The 8,098-nt window shown below is 32.5% G+C and overlaps 1 protein-coding gene across 1 annotated transcript in view; it reads right to left on the reverse strand.

Annotated features, from left to right (window-relative positions):
• The window catches only part of LOC108753387 (protein turtle-like), a 236,711-nt gene that overhangs the window by 78,686 nt on the left and 149,927 nt on the right, over positions 1–8,098 (reverse strand). The window lies entirely within an intron of this gene.

Here is an 8,098-nt window from a genome sequence, read left to right on the forward strand (position 1 = left end):
ATATATATATGTATAAAATTAAAGTCCACATATTTCTTAACTTTTAAAAATATAAATATGCATGGAAAGATTTTATTGAAGTATTTAAAAAAATTTAGCTATACAGGATACAGATTTGAAAATAGTTTTATTTAAATTATTAAAATAATTATGTAAGACACTCAAACTATTTGCTAAGATATCAAAATTTTTTTACAATATTGTTATTAACGCTCAACGTTTTACATAATTATTATTTTGATGAATCAATAAAATTATTTTTAAATCTCTAATTAGCTAAATGTTTCGATATTTCAGTCAAAGTCATTCCTTCCGTGCGACATTATAGCCAGATTTGATATAAGCACAAAACAAAAGTTGTTTTCAATTTCTACCGAGAGACAATGCGGCGTTTACTGTCATCAATTTACAGATACGCGGATGTGTTCTAGATCGACTGTAGGCGACGAAAGCCTCACTTTCAATTAATTTGGGTTTCGGAGCGTCCTATTATGTGCATTACGGCATTACAACGCGCATTCGAATGAGCAAGCGCGAGGCTGTGTCTGACGAAGTACGCGCCGTTACTACTGCCGCCGACTCGAGCCTGACGTTGATAGATTCGTCGTTGTACCATTAGGTAGGATAGACTGCGCAGTTATGGGATGCTTTATTACAATAATGGCCGCCCATTTTCCCGATGAACGACCTGAGTTCGCCTGCGGTTACGTGGGATACGAATGTCGATGTTCAGAAACTCCGGGTATCGATACCATTAGTCATGCTAAACTTGAAAAATTCGTATCGATGCTATCAAACTCTTTACACATCACATTCTAGCACACAAGCAGGGATACTGGTCGCAGATAACGGATTCGCTTGCTACTTTACTAAAAATAAGAATCGATGTTATCCGTTAATTTTTAGAAAAAACAAAAAAATTTTGTTAGACGAGAATATTCTTAAATACTGTTATATTTATTATTTGCTATTAAATGCTTCCCTAAATAAGAAGCTCTTTACACATATTACATTTTTTTGTGTTTAGGAAATTAAAAGAAAATTCATTCATTATCTCTGATAGTGAAAGAATTCATATTGAAATCATTGCTGATCGTTCAACGGATTTTTAAATAGCTTGAAATTGTAGAAATATCATATTTATTTCTATTTATTCTTATTTTTTGCATTGTCGTGACAAAACAACGTCAATATCCGTAGAGTACGATCAAACGCAAAAAATTCAACTAAATAGAAAATGTCAACGAATCGAAATAACTGAAAATGCAATTGCCACTTCAATTATATGAATAATCCGAAAGTCGTTTAGAGAATCGATCAGTTTTTCGATCGTTCGTTAAACGAATATCGACAGTTCTAGTTGAAATGCATTTATAAAAATTTCGCCGCACGCTCTTTGCGACAAGATAATGGATTTTACTTTGTCGTAATTTTATATCGTTGATCAAGGACGATAGGCGTTCGTTCAACCACTGTTTTAAATTATTGAGTTTCTATGACGCGAACTGCGCTTTTATTGTAATTGCGGCCGTTGCACATGCTTTTTGATCCTACAAATTAAACGTTGTGGTCTACACGATTGCAAATGTATTTTTTTTTCTAAAAGCGATCAATATTGGTCGCCAGATGAAATATATGTCTCTCTAAAAATAATATATTTTACTTGGATAACCTTTTTCGAATACATTCCTTTCTCTCGTGTGATCTTTCGTTTTAGTCCGATTTTATTTATTTTTTATCTAATCGCGCATTCTGGTGCTTTCTGACAAGGTACTAAAAAATATTTGTTTCGCTATTTACATGAACCATTTAAATTACTCCGCTGCAATCATTTCGATACGTAATAAAATGCTTTCATATACATACATATTCGAAATAGCCATTGAGAGACCAGTGTAATATGCGTAACGTCGCATTTTTTATATACGTTGAATGGTACGTTCATAGCGCGTTTATAGCCCAATCATAATTGCTATTCGTTACTGCATGATGTTTAATTAGTACACGGAGGTATACGGGCGATTGCCATTTGGAACCTGTCCAAAGTTGTTATCTAGACCTCGCACGTTTTCAGTACGTCGTTACAGTGTGCGGCAAGCTACATACAAGCAATATCATGCAAATCTTGATTTCGTCGCAATTGTATCTTCCAAACAATTGAATTTATACAGAATACCGAAATCTAACGTGATTCCTCCAATTTTATACCGTTTAAACATTATGGGTATCTCTCTTTTAGTAAGATTAAATTGTGATCTGTTCCATTTGCTAATATTTAACGTTTAATGTAGTAGAAGCGAGATATGTATTTGTGTTTCAGAATAAATTTTTAGCGGTTTTAAAATACAGACTTAAGACGTTTATTTACGTACCCTCGAAACGTACTTACTCACCACTTGTCGGACTAAAATTATGAAGCGGGGAAGGAAATTTGATAAACGTGAGAGGCGAGAGATCGAATCAAATTTCATTTCGCCGCGACATTCTATGCGCCGCCAACGCCAAGTCATAACGAAAGCGCGAGGAGGAGCCGACTAACGAGAACGAATTTTATTTCGCGTTCGTATCCTCTCGGAGATAAACTCATTTTACGAGCGGGACAAATAGAAAAATCCGCGTCGCGTTGTTTTCTCGCAAAAGTATGTCGTATGATATAGGCAAAGTCGCAGTCGAAAGTTTGGTCGTATCGCCAGAGATTTGTTGTTGAACAAACTGCGATTATTAAGTTACATATGTATGTATATATCATTCAACTCTTAACGAGTGTTGTTCAATTGATATCCGACATATGCAAGTGCCAAAAGATTATAGGAAAGAACAGTTTTATTAAAGTATCTAAAAATTGTATAGCTAGATATAGACCTGAAAATAATTTTGTTGGATCATCCAAATAATTAAGTTAAAAATGCTCAAGCATAATGGATAATGCAAAAAGTTTTGACATTCTAGCAATCAGCTTGAGCACCCTACATAATTATTTTTATAATCTAATGAAATTATTTTTAGATCTATATATCTAGCTAAATTTTTAGATATTTCAGAAAAATCACGGTATTTTTTCCATATACACAAAAAATACTACAACATTTAGTTTACTGTTATAAATAAAATTAGATCGTACGACAATTATATAATATGATGATTTGATTATAGTTTGAGACTATTTATACACTTGTAATTTTTCGTCAAAGATCGTTATAATAGCTTTCTTAAATTTTATTAAAATATGAACTTTTTTCTTAAATCGAGAGTTCTGTCGAAAACCGACATTACATTATTACAAAAGATTTTTTTACATTAGATGCAGTGGGTTCATGTAGGAATATGTTCTAGCGTTGAAAACTGGTGTGTAACGATAGTTGATTTCTTTGACGGTAGCTGTCACGTAGCTTGCTGTCAAATGTCAGTTTCTGAGATAAACAAAAGGGAAATGACGCGATTGCGTCGGACAGTTGCATACGTCGTTTGCGTCGATAATATTCCTTGCGGCTATGGAAATGTCGCCGTGAATAAAACTATTCCGGATTCGTATGCAAAATAGTCATCCCGATAAACTGATGTATAAAGGAAGAACAAAAGATCCTTCATCGCAAATATGCATTAACGAAATAAAATTAATGAGATAGAAAATAAAAACCTGAAGCCAACAATACCTTTGGCTTTTTAAATCTTTTGAAACTTTTAAATGTTTTGAAGAAACCAGTATTTTTCATTTATAAAACGAGTAGAGGAGAATGGGAAAATTGCGAACATGGAGTAAACATAAACGATACTGTTACAGTATCTAATAGAATACTATTGTGTATTAGAGTGATAACCTCTCATTGCCAGTGATAGTCTGATATTTAGTGCCGCACTGTAACATGTGACCATAGACCACACATGCCGTTTGAGATAAATACTGTTACATGTTTTCGAGGATTTTGATATTGGGAAGAATGGGAGAATTGTGAATAGGTTAAGGGAAAAGTTAAATAAAATCGACGATTATTTATTAACTATAGAAGTCTTTATTTAAACAATATTTTGCTTTAAATTACAGTAATTAATTATATGTATATTATTAATATTGTAATTTTAAACAAAAAACAAAATCAATTCGGCATTGCCTGGAGCAGCGAGTAATTTCAAACGGCAAAAGTTTTGTTTTGATTTAAAAATTATAGTTTATATATATTAATAATACTACACAAATATAATTATTGCAGTTTAAATAACTGAAGTGATCTTTTGAATAAAGACTTTTATAACTAAAAAATAAATAAACGATAGATAGGATCGAACATTATCAAACTAAACATTGAAATCAGCGCCGTATCGGTCACAGTAAGATGTTGAACTACTGATTTAATATACATTCAATAAAATTGAAAGTATATAATTAATTTTTCAGACATAAATTGAGAGCCGATGAAATTATCGGATTCACACAATAAATCTGAAACTAATAAATCCCCCCAATTTCTTCCCAATCTTAAAAAATAAATAATTGTCGCCTTCATTTCATTTTTCTTCAACACAGAAAAAAAATTTGATGACATCTAACTCTTCACTGATTCAGCAAATCTACAGTCGCGTAATATACGGATAGTCAGTTTTCTATGTTAAAGTTACACAGCTTAATAAAATTAACAAATATGAATAATCATATTTGTTATAATAGAGAAATTAGTACAGTAAATTTATTAATACAGCAAAAATGACTTTCTATGAAAATTAATATTATATATAGATCAACATTTTTAACAAAACATGCTGACGCGTGCTTTTGGTGCTGTAATGGAGAAAACATATTACATTAGCAATTTTCATTGTAGCAAAGGTTTAGCTAAATTAGCACTGATAATTGCTTACAAACATGATTTCTTTCTATAAATGTTGAGTTCGTGCAGCAAGCTAGCTTTGCTGAACCACCTAATCTATTTTTTCCGTGTTCGCAGTTCCCTCACTCTTTCTTAGACGATTTTTTTAGTTTTTCTAAAGATCGGTACTTTGCCCGAGACCGCTTGATTATGTGCGATTTGAAAGAAATATATTCTATAAATCAATGGATCGACTCGCGTGATTAGCTGGATCCTCGAGGATTCCTCGCGGCTGAGCCGGTGGCGATTAACCGTCGGGCTAATGCCAAATGCCTACACATAACATCGGATGCGAGGATAATATCGGATGCATCGTGCGGTCGATCGGATGGGCAGCCGTAAATAAACGGATAACGATAGTTCTCGTATCTCCACGGTGCGAGCGTGAACAGACGTTCCCGAATCCGCGCGTTTACGCACAACGGATTGGACAGTTATGTAATTTCGAGATGGAGGCGAAGCGGCCAAAGTGATATTGAATCACACGGAACTATGAAGAGCCATATGCGCGCGAAACGAGAAACTCGTACTTTCATTATCTTGTACTATCGCACCAGCCTAGATACGAAATATTTTGCATTTAAGATCGTGATTATGAAAAAAATACAATAGTTTTATAATAATACTCTATTAAAGGTTGACAAAGAGTGTGTAAAAATAATTATGAAATAAATTCAAAATAGAGAGTAAACCAAGAGAGAATTACCAAAATATTACCAAAATTCGATATAATTATTATAATTAATTTCATTGAAATCGTCCAAATTCATTATTATTTAATTAATTTAATTGATATAGAATGTTTCCTCTTCCCCCGAGATGATTTGCTATAATAGACTAATGGAATTGAGTTTATTAATTTGCAAACTGATTTTAATTAATTAAGTTCTAAACTTAAGTTCTAAACTTAATATTCATATTCTATATTACAAGATAAAATAATATGTCTTTTATGACTTGAAGATAGTTTCGCGACGCGGGATAAAATTTAAATCTCTTAAAAATGAACGAAAAGAGTCTTGTTATACTGCAAGGACGCTATGTTACAAAGATTTTACATGGCGCGTGAGGCTTTTCCACTTTATCCTTTTAATTTCGAAACCGGTCGCCTAAGTAAGCGTGTTACTTTTGCGTACGTTCTCTCGCTGACGCATCCATGCATCGCGCAAGCTATCGGAATCGAATTAATGTGCCTTTACGTTCGCGCAAGGACACTTCAAACCGGTCCAACCAATCCAAATTGTTACGCCGCGGCTCAAAGGATCGTTTCGGGCCCTTGAGCAAGGCCCGCCCCGATGATGTTCTCTATACGATCGCCAGAGCTGAAACGACGTTTCACTAATATACTTTACTTTCGGAAAACGTAATTGTCGATATTGCTTGATGAATTCTTCGGATAATTGACTAATTCGACATTTCAATTAAAGTCACGCGATAGTTTCTATTAAAATCATGAGATTCAATGATCATATATATAATATATATATATATTTGCAATATCTCCGGAGAAAACTTGTTATTTCTAAAGAAGAAAATATTATTAAGTGATAAAAAAAGTCATTTAAATCAAAATTGTAGAATAATTTTCTGGTCTAATTTACTCAAAATTTCTCATCATAATTTTTATTTTAATTAATTTAATCTTAACTTTAATCAATTTTATATGATAGATTTTATGTGACATGAAAAATGACTTTAATACTTCTATAAAAGAACGATATTTACGTGGTATGGTTTTTATAACCGATTTCAACTTGTTTTTCAGAATGAAATTTCTTGTAGTTTCGTGTAAAAATAGTGTTTGCACGATTCTCAAGTCTGAGTATCTAGTACTATTATTGGTTTCGACAGCGATACTGTCCACGTACCGGCGATCTTATAACGGCGAAAGTATCAACTACGGTTATTTCCGGCTGTTTACTTCCACGCCGCGTGGTCAACGCAAGCAATTACACTGTGCAAAGTTGAGTCTCAGCTGCTCCAATTTGCACTCAGCAACAGAAAGGAGGCTGTTACGTGCAGAGTGGATAGCGAATGCCTACCCTTTTCGAAACATTTGGTGTAAGTGCTCTCTCCCCCTCCCCTCTCTCTCTCTCTCTCACTCTTCCGTGTAATTTTCTGCGGACTTACGGATATAAATTAGAAAACCGAAAGCTTGTGTGACCAAAACGGAACTATTTGGAAAGTATAATTTGTTTTTCCGAGAAATATTATTTTACGATACTGTTTTAACTGTGTTAAAGAAATATCGATTTCAAGCTGAATAGAGAATTCATAAAATTGGGAAGAGAGAAATGAATTATTAAATAATTGACAATTCGCCAATTTAGTATTTATTTATATATATAACATTCAAAATTATATATATTTTTATATAAAATGTTATTTTTAATATATATTTTAAATTCTTGTGAAGAGGAAAAAATTTATTGCTATTCAAAATTTCCATTTTAGAATTTATTATACATCTTAATTTCCATACAAGTTTCAAAAACAAAAGAGAACGATCAGGTAATTATTTATGGTTCACTATAACATTTTATCACGGTTGGACCGTTCATTATACCATGTTGTACTGTAATACCGCTTAACGTTTATTAACGTTTAATAACGTTTACAGCTCAGCCCGATGTTCAACGTTATCTGATAGTCTTGTACTACACCCATTTAACTTTTTAATGGATAATGAACCTGTTATCATGTCTCCCATCCCATGGATATTTAAATTTGTTGGCTAATTACACAGACTTTATTTTTGCCAGATTATTATCGTGATTTCGGTATCATAAATGGCAGTGTTTTCCCATAGGGAGTTGATTCAGCCAATTTTCGGGAAGCATATCTCTTTACACAGCCATTTTATAATACGATCGGTATACAATGGATAAATATGTACTTAGCAGTGTGCATTTAAATTAAAACAGCAACAAATAATTTGCCAAACTCTAACTGATGGTTAATTGTAAGTATAATACAAACAATAAATACAAACAATTAATCACTTAAGTTAATTTCTGAAATTAGTACAATATCCCTAAAAATATGCATATTATATGTATATGATAATGTATGTTGTTCTATAAACAACATAATATTCAATTGCTGTAATAAAATGCTATATAAAATTCATTAAAGATATTAATTTAGATATCAAATATATTTTTATAAAATCGTGCTGCTTTTCTTTCGATTTTTTAATTTCTTCGCTTTGAAAATGATCAAAGGAAGATATATTT

The sequence above is a fragment of the Trachymyrmex septentrionalis genome, unplaced genomic scaffold (genome assembly GCF_001594115.1).
Source record: "Trachymyrmex septentrionalis isolate Tsep2-gDNA-1 unplaced genomic scaffold, Tsep1.0 scaffold69, whole genome shotgun sequence".
Taxonomy (NCBI): domain Eukaryota; kingdom Metazoa; phylum Arthropoda; class Insecta; order Hymenoptera; family Formicidae; genus Trachymyrmex; species Trachymyrmex septentrionalis.